Here is a 16,231-nt window from a genome sequence, read left to right on the forward strand (position 1 = left end):
CCAACTTAAAAAATTAGATTGTCACTTTATTGTTGGGTCATAAGAGTTATTTATATCTTCTGGATACAAGGCCCTAATCAGGTACATGATTTGCAAATATTTTATCCCACTCCATGGGTTGTCTTTCTTAAAGGTGTTTTTTGAAGTACAAAAAAATTTAATGTAATTTTGAAAAAATATTTTCTTTTTTTTTTCTGGTCACTTGTATTTTAGGGATCATGTCTAAAGATCTGTTAACTAATCTAGTCACTAAGGTTTATGCCTATATTTCTTCTCAGAATTTTGTCTTACATTTAAGACTTTGACCTATTTTGAGTTAAGTTTTATATTTAGTGTGAGGTCCCATATGTATAGCAGCACAGTTCGTAATAGCTAAATCTTAGAAACAACCTAAATGCCCATCAACTGATGAATGGATAAAAAAAGGTGTGGATTTGTCATACAATGGAGTATTACTCTGTCATAAAGAAGGAGAAGCTTGAGACATTGCTAACTAAATGGATACACCTTGGGTCCTTATTCTTAAGTGAAATAAATTGGACACACATGTATAAACAACACATTGTTCCCCTGACGTGAGAAACCAAAAGTATAAGGACCAAACTCTATAATAGATATTGTAAAATAGGAAGAAAATATTCAAATGTGAAGGGGAACTAGGGAGGGAGAGGGGGAAAGGAAGGAAGCAACAAAATGAGAAAAGAAGGAAAAAATGAAAACAAAGCTTTTATGAATAAGAAGGGGAAGAGAGGTTGAAGGAAGGTATGACAACACGAAAAACAGGAATCAGGTTATATCAGGTACAGCTACAAATTCTCTATGATGAATGTGATCATTATGTATACCTAAAATATACCAATAAACTTAATTTAAAAATATATACAGTGAGGTAAGGATCCAACTTCATTGTCTCCCCCCCCCCTTTGGTATAGGGGATTGTTTGTTTGTTTTGGTACCAGAATTCAAACTCAAGACCTTAGAGCCAAATAGGTACTGTGCCACTGTGCTATCTCTCTTGTCCTGGTTATTAGGGATTGAGCCCATGACCTTTGTACTGGACTACAACCTGAGCCCTTTTTTATATTTTTCTTATTCTTTTTGGTATGAGGTTTTAGGTACATACCACCATGCCCAGCTCCAAATTCATTCTTTTGCATGCAGATAGCTAGAGTTATCTCAGAAATTTCTTTTACACAGGGTTTCACTGTGTGTCTCAGGATGTCATTGAACTCACTATATAACCCAAGCTGGCCTTAAAATTAGATCTTCTTGTCTCAGCTTCCCCAGTGTTGAGATTGTAAGAGGGTGCCACCACATCAGCACTCCAGGGCAACCTTTAAAAAAGACTTGTCTCCTCAAATGAGTGTTTTTGGTACCCTTGTTGAAAATTAATTGATCACAAATAAGATGGTTTATTTCTAGAATTTTAATCCCATTTCACTGATGTATGTGGTTATGTTGGGGTCATAGTGTCTTGACTATTGTAGCTCTGTAATAAACTTTGAAATTGAGAAGTAGGAGTCCTACAACTTTATTCCTTTTAAAGACTGTTTCGGTTGAGGCTGGGAGTGTATCTCAGCGGTAGAGCACTTGCCTAGCATACTATAGGGCTGGGGTTTGAGTCCTTGTATTTCCACATAATTTCGGTAAAGAAGTGAGTAGAATTTTGGTAAGAATTATGTGGAAACTACAGATCAACTTGGAAATTATTTCACCTTAATAATAATAGGTCTTTTAACTTTTTAATTTATTTATTTGATTGGTACAGGGTCTTGCTATGTAGCTTGGACTTGTAGTGATCCTCGTATCTCAGCCTCCTCAGCACTGGGATCACAGGCACGCACCACCACACTTGGTTTCAGGGCTGGTGTGGTGCACCCAGGGTTCTGAGACCAGCATGGCATGCAGTACCAGGGATTGAACCCAGGTCCTTGTGCTTGCTAGGCAGGTGCTTAGACCACTAAGCTATCTCTCCAACCAATATTATGTCTTTTGATCAATGAAAAAATCAATTTATTTAGTTCTTCAGCTTTTCAACATTATATTATAGGCTTTGCTTATGGCTAAGTCAAAGTGAAGCCCTATTTTATTCATTTTTGAAACTGTCAAGATACCTTCCCCTATATCCAGAAAGTGAATATGTCTCAAGTTGCTGCAAATTCAGCATGTTGTGGGCACTCAGGGGTGGTGAGGTGATGCAGGGTATGGCTGGGGATCTGAAAAGGCAGGTGACAGGATTTTTATGTGTTGTCCACTTATTTGACTTGAGTCAACAAATGAACACCTCAGTTACTTTTTCTGGTTTTCTCTGATAACAAGAAATTAACATAGCTGATATGCGTGTTTTATGAAAATAGTTCCTGAGTCAATTAAAATATCATTGCAAATTAAGCCCAACCAATTAATGGCTGTTCTATTTTATGATACTGAGGATTGAAAACAGAATTTTCACACTGTGCTACGTCCCCAGCCCTTTAAAAAAGTTTTTTTTTTTAAATATCTTTTTTTGAGACAGAGTCTTCATATGTAGTCTGGCTTGGCCTCCAACTAAAGGTGATCCTCTTGCCTCAGTCTCCCAGGTGCTAGGATTATAGGTATGTGCCACCACACCTGGCTAAGTTTTGTTTTGTTTTGTTTGTCTATTTGAGATAAGGTCTCACTGTGGAGTTCAGGCTGGCCTTGTGCTTCTTACTTTGCTGCCCAGGCTGGCCTTAAACTCACAGCAATTCTCCTGCCTCAGTCTCCTTAGTGCTGGGATTATGGGCATGTACCACCACATGGCTTTTTGTTTTTGCTTTAATTCTAAAACAGGGTCTCACTAAATTTCTTGCCTCAGTTCCCAGACCACTGAGATTACAGGTGTGTGCCACCATGCCCAGCAATGACTGTTTTTAAAGATGCAATTCTGACTTATATGGCCAAAGGTCACATTTTGTAACAGAAAAACCAATGACTTTAGCATGTTTCAGTTATGACCCCACTGTGGGCAACTGTGACATGTTTATAGCATCTCAGAGTTCTTACTTGCATATTAAAGAAATAAGGACCACATAAGACATGTGGCAGTGGACCAGCCAAATAGCTCAGCGGATTAAAGCGCCTGCTTAGGCAGATGCAGCGGCTGGCATTCATCCCAGGTGTGCTGTGCAGGCCCTGCCCCCAGGGGGCGCTGAGAGGGCGATTGAGACAGATGTGGTGGTGCGTGCTTGTAATCTCAGCTCTTGGGAGGTTGAACACACAAAAGTCACAGAGTCCGATCTACATAGTGAGACCTGCAGATCCTGTAGACCCTTACAAAAATACAAAAAAATAAAATTTTTTAAAAAGACATGTAGGGCTGGGGAGATGGCTCAGTGGTCTAAAGCACCTACTTAGAACAAACTAAGCTAAGCAAAGCACAGGGACCGCGGTTCGATCCCCCAGCACCACATGCCAGCCAGCCCTGCTCCCTGGTGGGCTGAGCTGGCCACACACACACAAAATAAATAAATAAATAAATAAATATTTAAAAAATAAAAATAAAAATAAAAATAAAAAAGACATGTGGCAAATTTTCAGTAAATATAACCTTTCCTCCTGTCCCCAAGCTGTGATATTCTCCCACTTGAATATTTTAAGGTTTATTTAATTTCAGAAGGTGGTGGCCATATCCACCCTCACGCTCAGAGGTCACTTATCTAAGGAAGTTTGGCTTAGACTGAATAGCAGCCCAGAATCTCGAGATCTCCTCTACTCGAACTTACAGGAAGAACCACAAGTGGGTCACTGACCTTGCAGGTTAACTGGGGGCAGAGGCCAAGGGCAGGGCAGAGGCACTCGACTCAAGAAGGAGATTGATCTCAACTAGATGAAAAACCAACTGGACCACACCAGCAAGAACAACAGTGAACTCGTGAAGACCCTGAATTGGCTGCAAGGGCATATCAAGGCAGCCAACTGGGAGGAGGAAGAAAGAGCCCAGTGCCATCCTGCACCAGGAGAGGTGGGAGACTGCGTGTTATGTCAGCAAGGATGCAAGGGGGCGTGGTTCCATCCCCTGCACCACATGCTGCGCCAATCCCCACCCCCCAGGGCAGGCTGAGCCAGCCCCCCCCCCCCAAAAAAAAAGAGTGAGAAGGTGGCACGGCTAGCAGGCTAGGGAGGAGACTTAGGAACCGCTCCCCTAACCACCACAGTCCCTATCCTGAACAGCTGAAGGGGGCAGCAAAAGGAGGGAATGAAGAAATAAGCCTGTCTTGATTTTTGGAATCATTTTTTATTATAAACAATTTCAGACATAGAAAAATCAAGGAAAAAAATCAACAACAAAACACACACCTAAATGCTCACCACTTGTATTAGGAAATAAGCCCAAACAGGGCTAAAGTCCCCTCTGTTGCCCCGCATCATCAAACTGGTCTTTAAAGCTATATGTAGTTGGACCCACATGTTCATTACCTGCTAGGTGGGTACTTGCTGTACCTGGGTGCTATTTTGGGTGTGAGGGGTACAAAAATAGACAAAAAAGAAAAGCACCCCTAAATATACAGACAATAAGCAATAAATAAATAAAACTAGCATTTAAAAATATTCAGATATGTGCTACAGAGAAACAACCCAGAAGAAGACAGCCAGGGATTAGCTAGTGAGTGTAATGGTCAAAGTCTTGGGGATGGGGGGAACACACAGGAAAGGCTTGACCCCATGGTAACATCCTGAGACACAAGCCGTAGGGACACCTGGGCCCTGGCCTACCTAGGCACTGAGCACACTGTGAACTCCCTGAGCCCAGGTGTCTCAGTTACTCTTCCTACATTGCTGGGACAAATACCTGACACCCAAAATAAAGGAAGGAAAGGTTTATTTAGCTCACAGTTACTGGAGGTTTCAGTCCACACTCAGCTGGCTCCAAGGCAGAGAGGCATATGGCAGAGGCTAGCAGTTTATGGCGGCAGAACAGCAACAGTGGCAACAGAAAGCAATGGCTACAGAAAGTCTCTCTCCCTTAAACTGCATTCAGGCTATCAGCCCCAGGCTGGGTGTAACACTCACACCCATAATCCCAGCAGTACTAAGACCTATAATCCCAGTGGATCATGAGTTAATCTCAAACCCAAAAGTCCCTGCCCCATGACTGCATGGGGCTTTGGGGGGACAACTAGACACAAACCATAACACCAGGCCTGCCCAGCAATTCTTCCTGAGCTCTCCAGTGTCCACCCCTGCTGAGTCCAGACTGAGAGGATCACAGCACCCTGAGGCCTGGTTGCCCCACAAACCTGAGTATAGGCTCAGAAAAGGTCCTTTTGCCTTTAGGATTTGCAGGTCCACAGGGGTGCGGACGCTCGGCAGCACAAGGAGCTGTGGGGGAAGTACAGCCTGCAGGAGCAGCGCCTGAGCCTGTTGCAGATGGAGCTGGAGGACAGTGAGCATTCCTGAAAGCTGCTGGAGCAGGACACGGCGGAGATCACCAAGAGGCAACATCTGGGTAAACTTGCAGCTCCCAGGTCGGTCTCTCTCAGACAAGTGTGAAGGGATTATGTTAGGGTAAGGCCAAGATGGTACCCAAACCACAGGGGCTCCCTCAAAACTCGGAAGCAAAGCCAGGTGTGGTGCATGCCTATAATCCCAGCATCCTGGGAGGCTGAGGCAGGAGGATTCCAAGTTTGAGCCCAGCCTAGGGAAACTTAGTGATTTACTTAGATGCTGTCACAAAATCAAAAAGGCTGGGATGATGAACTCAGAGCAGATGTTTTGGATTCAGTCCTCAGGACCACAAAAGAAAAGAAAAAAAACCTTGAAAATCTTTTGAACTCAACTTCTGAGCTTTGTATTTTTGTAAACAATAGTAAAGTAAAATCCATAACATAAAATGTACTGCCTTCACCATTTTTTAAGTAGGCAGTACAGCAGTGTTCACTATAAGCACACTAATGTGCACAACTATTAAAAGATAGATTCATGGGCTCCACCCTGGAGATTTCTGATACCCAAAATCCAAACTTCCAAAGCTCCCCCCTCGAGATACTAATAATTTAGCCAATTTCAAGCTCTACTATTAACCATAGTACTAGTAGCTGAAGCCTGAGCTGTAAACTGGAAGGGACTTAAAATGTTTTACAGCCTGACATTCATTTTAAAAATGAAAATTTGCCTGGGCATGGTGGCACATACCTATAATCTTAGCTACTTAAGGAGGCCAAGGCAGGAGGCTTCCTGAACATATTAGTGAGACCCTTCCTCATAACCAAATGTTAAAAAGAGCTATTTACTGTCTCATTGTTATTTGTTTATCAATAAAATTATGGAAAACAATCAACAATAAAAATACTTGATTACTCTTAAGAAAAAAAAAAAGAGCTATTTAGCACATAGTAAGACACTTGCCTAGCTTGCATGCGCACCACAATCAATCTTTGGTCCAAACAGTTGAGTGGCCTCTCCAGTCTGAGACCCCTGTCTATTGCTAGTGACAGCACTAGCATTGCTTATTGTTCGTAAAGTACTCCTTTGCTAACAGACAGCTAAATCCTTATTTATCTCCTGTGAATTCACCAAAGGAATAAATATACACGAGACATAGAGGAGTTATGACTCTGTTTTAGGGATAAGCAGACTGAAGTCTAGAGAGGTGAGGAATTTATCTACACAGCTGGTAGTGGTGGGGCTTAAACTGGGGCATTCAAACCAGCTTTAAGTTCAGGATCATTCCAGAGCTGCCACCTAGCCGCAGATCTAAAGGACGTTATTCTTGGGATACTTATGATATAATTTTAAAACCCAGACAGGAATGTAGGGAAGACCCTCTCCTACACAGAGGAACCAGGGCTATTTCCTGCTGAGGCATCTGGTAGGTGCCTTGAGGACAGGGTCATTTTCCTTTTTGGACATGGGAAGGGCCATACCTTCAATGACTTCATCTCCTCTGCAGAACTAAAGCCGCCTCATGATCAAGTGCAAGCTGGTGTCACATGTCCATGAGGAGTTGCCAGTGAGGTCTATGCAGCAGATGAGAGGGCTGAGAAGGCCATGACAGATGTAACTACCAGGTGGGACCTGGTGCCTGCTAAGAACCAGGCCGTTCCGAGCTGGAAGGACACTATGGATTCACTCATGGTGCTTTGCAGGGAGCATGGGACCCTCTTCCAGAGGAGCCCAAGGCTTTTCTAAAAGGCCAAACATATGACAGTAGGGAAGAATTACAATCTGTGTATGATCTGGTGGAAAAAATTACAGTGTAATGCCAGGGATCTCCAACTAAAGGAGCCATCAAAGTGAACTCATCTGGACAGGCCCTTGGGCAAAGTGGAGGAGCATTAGACCAGGCTTAAGGGAAAGGGGCTCAGAGGTGAATATTGGTAAGATCTGCTACCAAGTATCCCACTCTAGTGGCCCTTTGGGTGTTTGTATCAATCTTGAGTATTAGTTCTGCTTGCCTCTGCTTTGAAAATGAGGGAATACAGATTTTATTGTCAACTCCCCCCACTTGGCAGAAATCCCAGGAGTTCAGGAGGAAGTACTGGTGGTCTTACTTGCCACTACCTCCCAAGAGTATATACCATGTTTGGCATATAGTGGGCTGCCCATAAATATTTGGAGATTGAATGCAAGAAAAAGGGAGCTGAGAGCAGATAAGCAACTTACAGAGGGGTGTACAGAGGCTGGACATAGTCCTCTGTCTTCCAAATCCAGTTGCTGTGTCTGTCATGGGGGTGACAACAGAGGGTTTGGCTTGAGTGCTGCCAGCTGGCAGGAGAGTCTGCGGAGCTGAGAAGCTGGCTGTGAGCTCAGGAGCCTGCTTCCCTGTTCTCACTCAGCGCCCACCAGTGTGTCAGTAGGGATCCTCTTTTCATCATTTGGTTTCCCAGAGGCCTCAACACTCGAAGGGACTAAGGCGGCTGGATGCGCCAGCTCCAACACACCTTCTTCTCCTCTCTGCCTACAGGCTGCCCACGTGGCAGAAGAACTCTGGCAACAGTAGGACCACTGCATGCACCTGGAGAAATAAAAATGAACCATGAGGTCACCAATAAAAACCTGCAGGGCACCACGAGGGAGGCTGAGCAGCTGGCCCTGAAGGGAGAGAAGCACACAATCACGAAGCTGGAAGCCAGGGTGAGGCCAACACTGAGCACTGGCCAGGTGGGGTGCGGTGGGGTGTCTTTTGCCAAAAATGTGCCCTGCACAGCATGAGGAGTTGGTTTGTACAAATGTTTAGCAAGATAAGGAAGTAGGGACAATGGCTCTGATTTGTGGAGTTCCAAAGTTACCTGCATTGTCTCCCCGGTCACTTTTCTTCCCAGAATCTATGTGGTCTCAAGCAGAGCAGCTCAAAGTATTCTTCTTGTCTCTGTTGCTGACAATAGCCCTCCATCCTATCACTTTGAGAAAACAGGCCTTAGTCTTTACCCCGTGAGACACTGAGCTGGAAGGGTACAAGAAGTTGGGCCACCTTTCCCAACCTGCATTTCCCCACGGAAGAAACTTGAGCCTCAGTGGGCAGTGACTGTCTGATGACCACTGTGGGCCAGGAAAGGTACAGCCCCCTGCAGGTCTCATCCCGGGCTCATCTGCTCACTTCTGCCCAGAGAGTGGACACTGTAGGCGTGGTGGTCGCATCCAAGGCCAATGAGTCTGCGTTTCAAAACTCCGCGCTCTCTTCCGTCAGCCTCAATGCTTTCTTCTGCCCTTACATCAAGGAACTAGGGACAGAGTTGGACGGTGAGCAGAAAGGACGCATGGAGATAGTCAAGCCACTGCACACGAATGAACACAGCCTCGGAGAGCTGGTTTTTCAGACAAAGGAGGACCAGGAGACCAACCGGTGCCTTCAGGAATTGGTGGAGAAGCCGTAGAGCAAAGTGAAGGCTTACAAGTGGCAGACTGAAGGCGGTGAGTTGCCTGCACACTTCCTTACTTCTCTGTCACTAACACTTGCTTCACAGCCCAGGTTATCATCAGCCTTGATCAGAATTAACCACAGGGAAAGGATCACGTATTGGCCCAGATGTTACTCTGTGAGCCTCTTGTCCGTAGTACCTCATCGTCAGTATCATGGGAGAAGGAAACCAGCCACCACACGTATAGAGACAAGAACACGTAAAAAGTGAAACCACCCGCCATGAACCCCTGCATTAACTAACTAACCTAACTGGCAAGTGTGATTTGCACCCTGGGAAAGTTTGCCTTTGGCCTTCTTCCACTTATCCCAGTGGGCTGTGGCTGACTTCTCTCTCCCAGTCTGACCATTAACAAAGACCTCTCCTCATTTGATCCTCTTGAAGCTGAGTCAGGAAGCCTGAGATTCCTGGTCCATTTCACAGGTAAGGAAAACAAGCTCAGAGTGGAATATTTATGTAATGTTAGTAAGAGAGTCAAAATCAAATGATTAGCAAATGGTGGTTTCAGATCTCAGCCTATACAACACAGCCAGCATACTGCATCCTACAGGATGTTGATAATGACTGGGGCTCTTTGCTAATGGTACTGGGACCACTACATGACACCCATCACCCACATGCCCAGTGTTCTGCCCAATAGGCTCCATAAAGGTCAGATTGACAGCCAATTTGGTTTTAACCAAAATAAAAACATGGTTCTAAAAATAATGATTGCAATTCTTTATGAGAAGACCAGGAGAAGGAAAATATATAGTAGGGGCTGGGAAAAGTGCTAAACCCTCATCTTCCACAGTGGAGTATGGCAAATAATGCCCAAAACTACAAATTACAGAAGAAGCAACAGAAGTACATTTTATTCAGAGATATGGATGAGTCCAAAAAGAATCAGCTAAAATAGTAGAAGGGTATTGTCCCTGGCAAGCTGGAGGCTGCCCCCCTACCTGGGACTGACATTTTATAACAAGTCTCATAAAACCACTATACTCTTAAGACAACTGTAGAACTGACAGAAACTCTCTGAGCCTGAACAAGCCAGGTTTACACCCCATTTCCCAGCATGTCTTTGGCCCAGAAGGAACAGGCTAACCAGACCCTGGCTCACAGGAAGACAGTGCTGGATGACGCAGAGGAGCAGGCTACCATGGCAGAAGCTGCCCTGAACAAGCAACGCGCCAGACACTGTGGAGTCGGCAAGGACATCACCTGAGTGGAGATCATCCATCTGTCCAAGACAAGCTCCTCCAAGACCCTCTCTGAGGAGGAGGCCCTCCATATCTCAGGTCACAGCCAGCAGGTGTGGCTCCACTCTGGATGTCATGCTTCACGCTCACCTTCCTTGCACCAGCACTGCTCCTAATAGTGGTTGTCGTGCTGCCTGGCAGGGGTACCTATTCTCTATGGTTCCCAGTCTCTCTCAGACCCAGATCTCACACACCAGGAACCCCAAAGCTTTCCCTGTCTCTTAGGTCCACACTCCCTCCAGCCTAGGGTGGTGTGGCCCACCTGTGTCACAGATGCTGGTGGTCTTATGTGCCCCCATTTAAGTGGAAGGCAATTTCCATGTGTGATGTCACCTGACACTAAAACAGAAGCACCAGTGTTTAGGACACATTGGTTTTCTTTGGAGAACCACAGGGACAGCCGCAAGTGTATAAGCAATGTGTGTTCTTCTTTCACATTCCCCATCACAGCACTGTTCACCAGAAATTCATAAAGACTGGTGGAATTTCAGTTTTTACAATATGTAAATAATTATCACCACTGCAGTTATCAGTTCTTGTGTAGGTGGGACTTTTAGGAGGGCAATTTAAAATAGTCCTTCCGAGGGCCACAGGGAAAGCCAACATTTTGGCCCTCCTCTTCTAAGGTCAATTAAGACTCAGGACATATGAGAACTTGTACTGTAACATCATGTAACTCAGTAGTCTCCCAAATTTTCTGATCAAGGAGATTATGGGGCCAAAGAGGAAAGTGATCAATGATGTAGAGTGTGCCTAAGGAGTGTCACATGGAGAGAAAACATTCTCTCAGGCTTTCACAGAGAGCACATTGGCCAAGTGATGGCTGTGACTCATCCTCATGGCTGACACTGACAAAGGATCTACAATCTGAGGTACAGGATCTCAGGATAAATCCTGAGGGGATTTCACTGACTTTATCAGACTCAAAAGCTACAACTCTTGTTGCTTAGGTCCTGCTTTACCTTGGTCTTAACCATCCAGAAGGAAAGTATAAAAACAAAATATAAGAAGTAAAGCCATGCTGTTATGTTGAGCTGTAGGGGACTCAGGTCAACAATTTCTGACATTGCCAGTCAAGAGGAAGACCCAATACTATTATGGAATATGGACTCTTTTAGAATACTTTGCTGAGTTTACACACCTATAATATTCAAATAACGGAACTTAACAAAAAAACATATACAGATGAATGTCCATTTTGTATCTGTGTATTCAAAGTGCTTAGGATACATATATAGTTACAGTCTCTTAATGAATAGAGTGATTTGTTCTAATGGTGTTTGTAAATAGGATATCATGTCCGCATCTTGTACAATAATTAACCACTAGGAAGAATGTATGCAATGTGTTAATTATTGAAACTGTCCTATCAATTTGATTTGAAACTGTCTCATTGCTATTTGTTTATCAATAAAATTATGGGAAAAATAGTCCTTTCTTCAATAAAATTATGGAAAAAATAAATAAATAAATAAATAAATAAAACAGTCCTTTCTGCTGAGCATGGTGGTACATGCCTGTAGTCCAGCAATTTGAGAGGATAAAGCAGGTAAATTACAAGTTCAAAGCCAGGCTAGGCAACACAGCAAGACCCTGTCTCAAAATAGAAAAGTTATAAAAGGTGCCAAGATGGTGATGCCTGCCTGTAAATCGAACTACTTCAGAGGCTGAGGCAGGATGATTGTTGAGTTTGGCTACATAGTAAGTTCAGGGCTGGCCTGGACTACCTATGTATTTTTTTTTAACATATCCTGCCTCAGATTTATTTGTAAGAGCTCAGGAGGACACCAGCCCCCCACAGATGGCAGCCCAGGGGTCATACCAGTCCTTTTGTTTTTATATCAACAGATAAGAGGCTTTTACTGTGGAGCCATCATGGGGACTTGGGTACCTTTGGAGGCCTGAGCACATTCGGAAGCCAGGGCTGGAGCAGAAGCTGGATCCTGGGCCTTGGTTGGAGCAGAAGCTGGAGGATGGGTCTTTGGTCAGCAAGGCCTGCCACACTAGGTGATGCAGGCACGGATATGCTTCCCAAGCTTGGGGTGGGCAGTGTAGGCAAGTCGAGCGAGCCTGTGGTTTACTCCCTTTGGAATGATCTTGGGCTTGACCTTCTTGGGCTTGACGAGGGCCTTGATAGCCTCAGCACATGCATTCATGGCCTTGGCATTGTTTGTTTGCATCTTCTTGAAGCCCTTCTTGTTGTGCTTCTTGGCAAAATGCATGTTCCTAAGGAACTTGAGATCTACCTCCTTCAGAGATTCGTATCTTTGTGACTGAGGTTTCTTGATGCCATTTCTGTGCCATTTTGGGAACTGGTTGTATGTGGTGTGGTTCTTGGAGTTGGCCATAATTGCACTGCACACTGTGGCTGCCAAGCACCTGGAACTAGAAGAAGAAAAGAAGATGGACTAACTATGTATTGATAATCTGTCTTAAAGCAAACAAGTATCCTGGGGTGATGGTATGAGTCTGTAATTCCAGCTCTCACAAGGCTGAAGCAGAAGGATCACCATAAGTTCAAAGATAGCTTGACTACATAATAAGTTTAAGACCAGCATGAAGTACATAGTGAGAACCCCTCTCTAAAAAATAATTTTAATAGAAATTTTTAAAAAATAAAGTTGATCCTTCATCAGGAAGAGAACAAAAGAATTCCAGACAGCAGGTCCAAAACATGCAAAAGTGCAGAGGTGAGATTTGCATAAAGGCACTGCATGACTGCAGCAGAGCGTCTCAGGGTGAAGGAAGAGAGCTACACAGTTGTGGGAGACAAAGCCAGGAAGGCAGGATGAGGACAAGCCTGGCGGGTACAAATATTCCACAAACTCCATAAGGAAATCTTACTCCTTTTAAAAATCCACTTGTAGGGGCTGGTGAGATGGCTCAGTGGTCTAAAGCACCTACTTGGAACAAGCTTGGCAAAACACAGGGACCACGGTTCAATCCCCCAGCACCACATGCCAGCCAGCCCCGCCCCCTGGTGGGCTGAGCTGGCCACACACACACACACACACACACACACACATAAATAAAAAATAAAAATTAAAAAATAAAAAATAAAAATCCACTTGTAGGATGTGCTAAGGAGCAGGCTTTCTCTCCTGGGGATACACTCATGTTCCAATAGCAAAGCAAGCTTCCAGTCCCCTCAGGGGACAGCACAGGCAGGTTCTTAGGGGGCAGTGGGTCACAGGGAGTCAGTCACATTCTGGCCCTGCCAGAAAGAGTAAGGCGCTGAAGAGTTCAGATAGCTGTGGCGGGTGCAGCACCCAGCTACTAGAGGAACTCAACTCAGTGTAACTCATGAAGCGCTTAAATATCTGTAACAATGGGGCTGCTTTCATTGAGAACCAGCATGTTCCTGCCAGTGACGGAATATGTCATCTCTGTGACTTGGCTGTTCTCCACAAAGAATTCCTGTGTTGACAGTTATAATGCCTGTCCCATTTAGCTTAAATAAAAGAAATATGCAAAAGAGATTAACGAGGCACTATGATTTTGTTTCTTGTTTTGGGGAGTGAACTCAGGACCTTCACACTGAGTTACATCCCAACAACCCTCCCTCTTATTTTTTATTTTTATTTTGAGGCCAGGTATCACTAAGTTGCCCAGGCTGGCCTTAAAGTTGACATCTTCCTGCCTCAGTGTCTCAAAGTACTGGGATTATATGCCTGTGCCACCAGGCTTGCTTTAAAACTTGTTTTTAAATGGTGAAATTTTATTTTTCTAAGATTTCCAAATCCAAAGGCAGGTTTTGTGATCGCCACATATCAGAGTTCTGTTGCGTCTCTATACCCTGATTCAGAGCCTTGTTTCTACAGGAAACCATGAATATGATGCATTTGGTGAGACTCTTTCCAAATTCTGAAATAGTACAGCTGAGAAATGAAGATTCTCAAAGCCAAGAAAGTTACAAAATCCGCTGAGATGATGTTAAGAAAGATTTGAGTGAAGTCCTCGGTACTGCAAAAACAAGGATCTATCTGAAGCAACATCTCACACAGCCCCTGCACATTCTGGTTCACTAACTCCCAGAATGTTCCCACAGGGGGATTGGCTCCCTGAGGGCAGCCAGTTTTATGTGTTTTGTTCACAACTGTATCCTGAGCAACTAGAGGGTACCACGTCCCCATTGTGGTGGCTCTAAACTTGGTTTTGCTCTAGGCAACTCTGGAAGCTTTGTTTTCTTCCAACAGGACGTGTGAAAACACTGCCCTCTGGCGGCAGGGTCTCTAACTGCAGTGAGTGAAATTCCTCAGTTTCTAAAACTCAGAATATAACTTTAGACTCGGAGGGATAGTTATATGGGAGTAGCCTAATTGCCCTAATTCTAAGAATTTTCCTCCACAAATCCTGAAAAACTGGAAATCCAACTTCTATTTGAACTCTTCAGTGAAAAAAGGGCAAACCATTCCAATGTTGACTGATACTCATAATCAGAAAGTTTCACTTAGGAAAGCCAAATTACACTGTACTTTACCCTTATTTTGTTCTAATCTTCATTACTATAATTACATGATTCTAATTTATATATTCTGAAGTCAGGCAGATATTGGTTCTACTTACCATATGGATAGCTCATCCTATCTAATGTCCTGTACCCTGAACTTCTCAGTGAGGAATGATTGTACCTACCTCCTAGGAATGTGAGGTTAAATAAGTTATCCTGGCACAGAGCCCATTATGTTTAGCAACTAGACACTGGCCGACTTTCTCTGGGCATTCCATAATACATCTTACCCTGTGACAAGAGCCTGGGCCAGACCTAGTAGATGACAGCTGCAGGCTTCTTGCTGGAGAAATGTGAGAGACACATGAGATTTCTAAGATCTCAGCAGGCATAATGATGTACGTCTGTAATACTAGCACTCTGGGAGGCTGAGCCAAGCGAATCCCAAGTTCAAGCACAGCCTGGGGCAACTTAGTGGCTAAGCAAGACCCTGTCTCAAAATTAAAAAAAAAAAAAAAGGCTGGGAAATACAACTGTGGGTGGGGGGCACTGTATAGGGTCATTCCTGGAGAAGGTCCGTATTTGGGGAATTCTGAAGCAGTCTCTTGCATTGTCGGTTTCAGGGTTCAGATGCACACAGGCTCAACCAATGACTTGCCCAAGATCATACTAGCAGAGCTAGAAATTCCTTGTAACATGAGATGAAGTGAGATTTCTGACTTATAAAAATGTTTGTCTAAGAATGTATAACTTCAGAATGATTTGATGCAAAGAGTTAGACACAGCGGCATGCATCTATAATCCCAGTATTCTGGGTGAGGCAGGAGGAGCCTGGGAAAGTAGTGACTTGATAAGACTATTCAAAATAAAAAGTAAAATAAAATAGAGGAGTTGTAGCTCAGTGCATAGGCCCTGTGTTCAATCCTCCGTATGAAGAAAAAGTTTGATATAAAGGATATAATCTATGGTCCTGCAAAATAATATTAATTGGTATCCATAATAATCAAAATCAGGGCACTGAACTGGTGAACAGCCACACCACAGGAATGTCGCCCTGTCACCCCACTACCTCAACAAGAAAGGCACCAGTATCTGCGAGCAGCTAGATGCTGAGCTTCTTCACTACTCCGAGAGCCTTTTAGGTGTCCCTATCGCATATGACAATATCAAAATTGTGGGTGAACTGGAAGACATTTATGATGATCAAGAGCACATTCATCTTAACATTGAATCAGATTTTGTTGTTTTCTGCCCTGAACCAGGGCAAAAACTTATGGGTATAGTGAATAAAGTATCTTCTAGTCACACTGGCTGTCTTGTACATGGATGTTTTAAGCCTCCATCCCTAAGCCTGAGCAGATATCAGCTGAGCAGAGGCACACTGTGGAGGCAACGCAAGTGCTTTGAAATTTCAGAAGAAGGAGCAGAAACTGTCACAGAGGAAGCTGTTGAAAACCTTCCAAAGAAGAACGCTCCAAAAATAGATGAGGTGGATATTAGTGCTACAGAGTTAGCAGATTTACTGGCTGTGACTCCAAAGGAAGAGGCAGACTTGCAGACTAGTAATAATGTTAATGATCTCTGTGAGGAAGAGAAGAAGAAGAGGAAGAGGAAGAGGAGGGAAAGGAGGAAGAGGAGGAGGAGGAGGAACAGGAGGAGGA

General features: G+C 44.0%; 1 pseudogene; it reads left to right on the plus strand.

Moving 5' to 3' along the window:
• Positions 1-16,231, plus strand: part of LOC101573167 — a 77,114-nt pseudogene that overhangs the window by 51,482 nt on the left and 9,401 nt on the right.

Source organism: Octodon degus, unplaced genomic scaffold (assembly GCF_000260255.1).
Source record: "Octodon degus isolate 3935 unplaced genomic scaffold, OctDeg1.0 scaffold00031, whole genome shotgun sequence".
NCBI lineage: Eukaryota > Metazoa > Chordata > Mammalia > Rodentia > Octodontidae > Octodon > Octodon degus.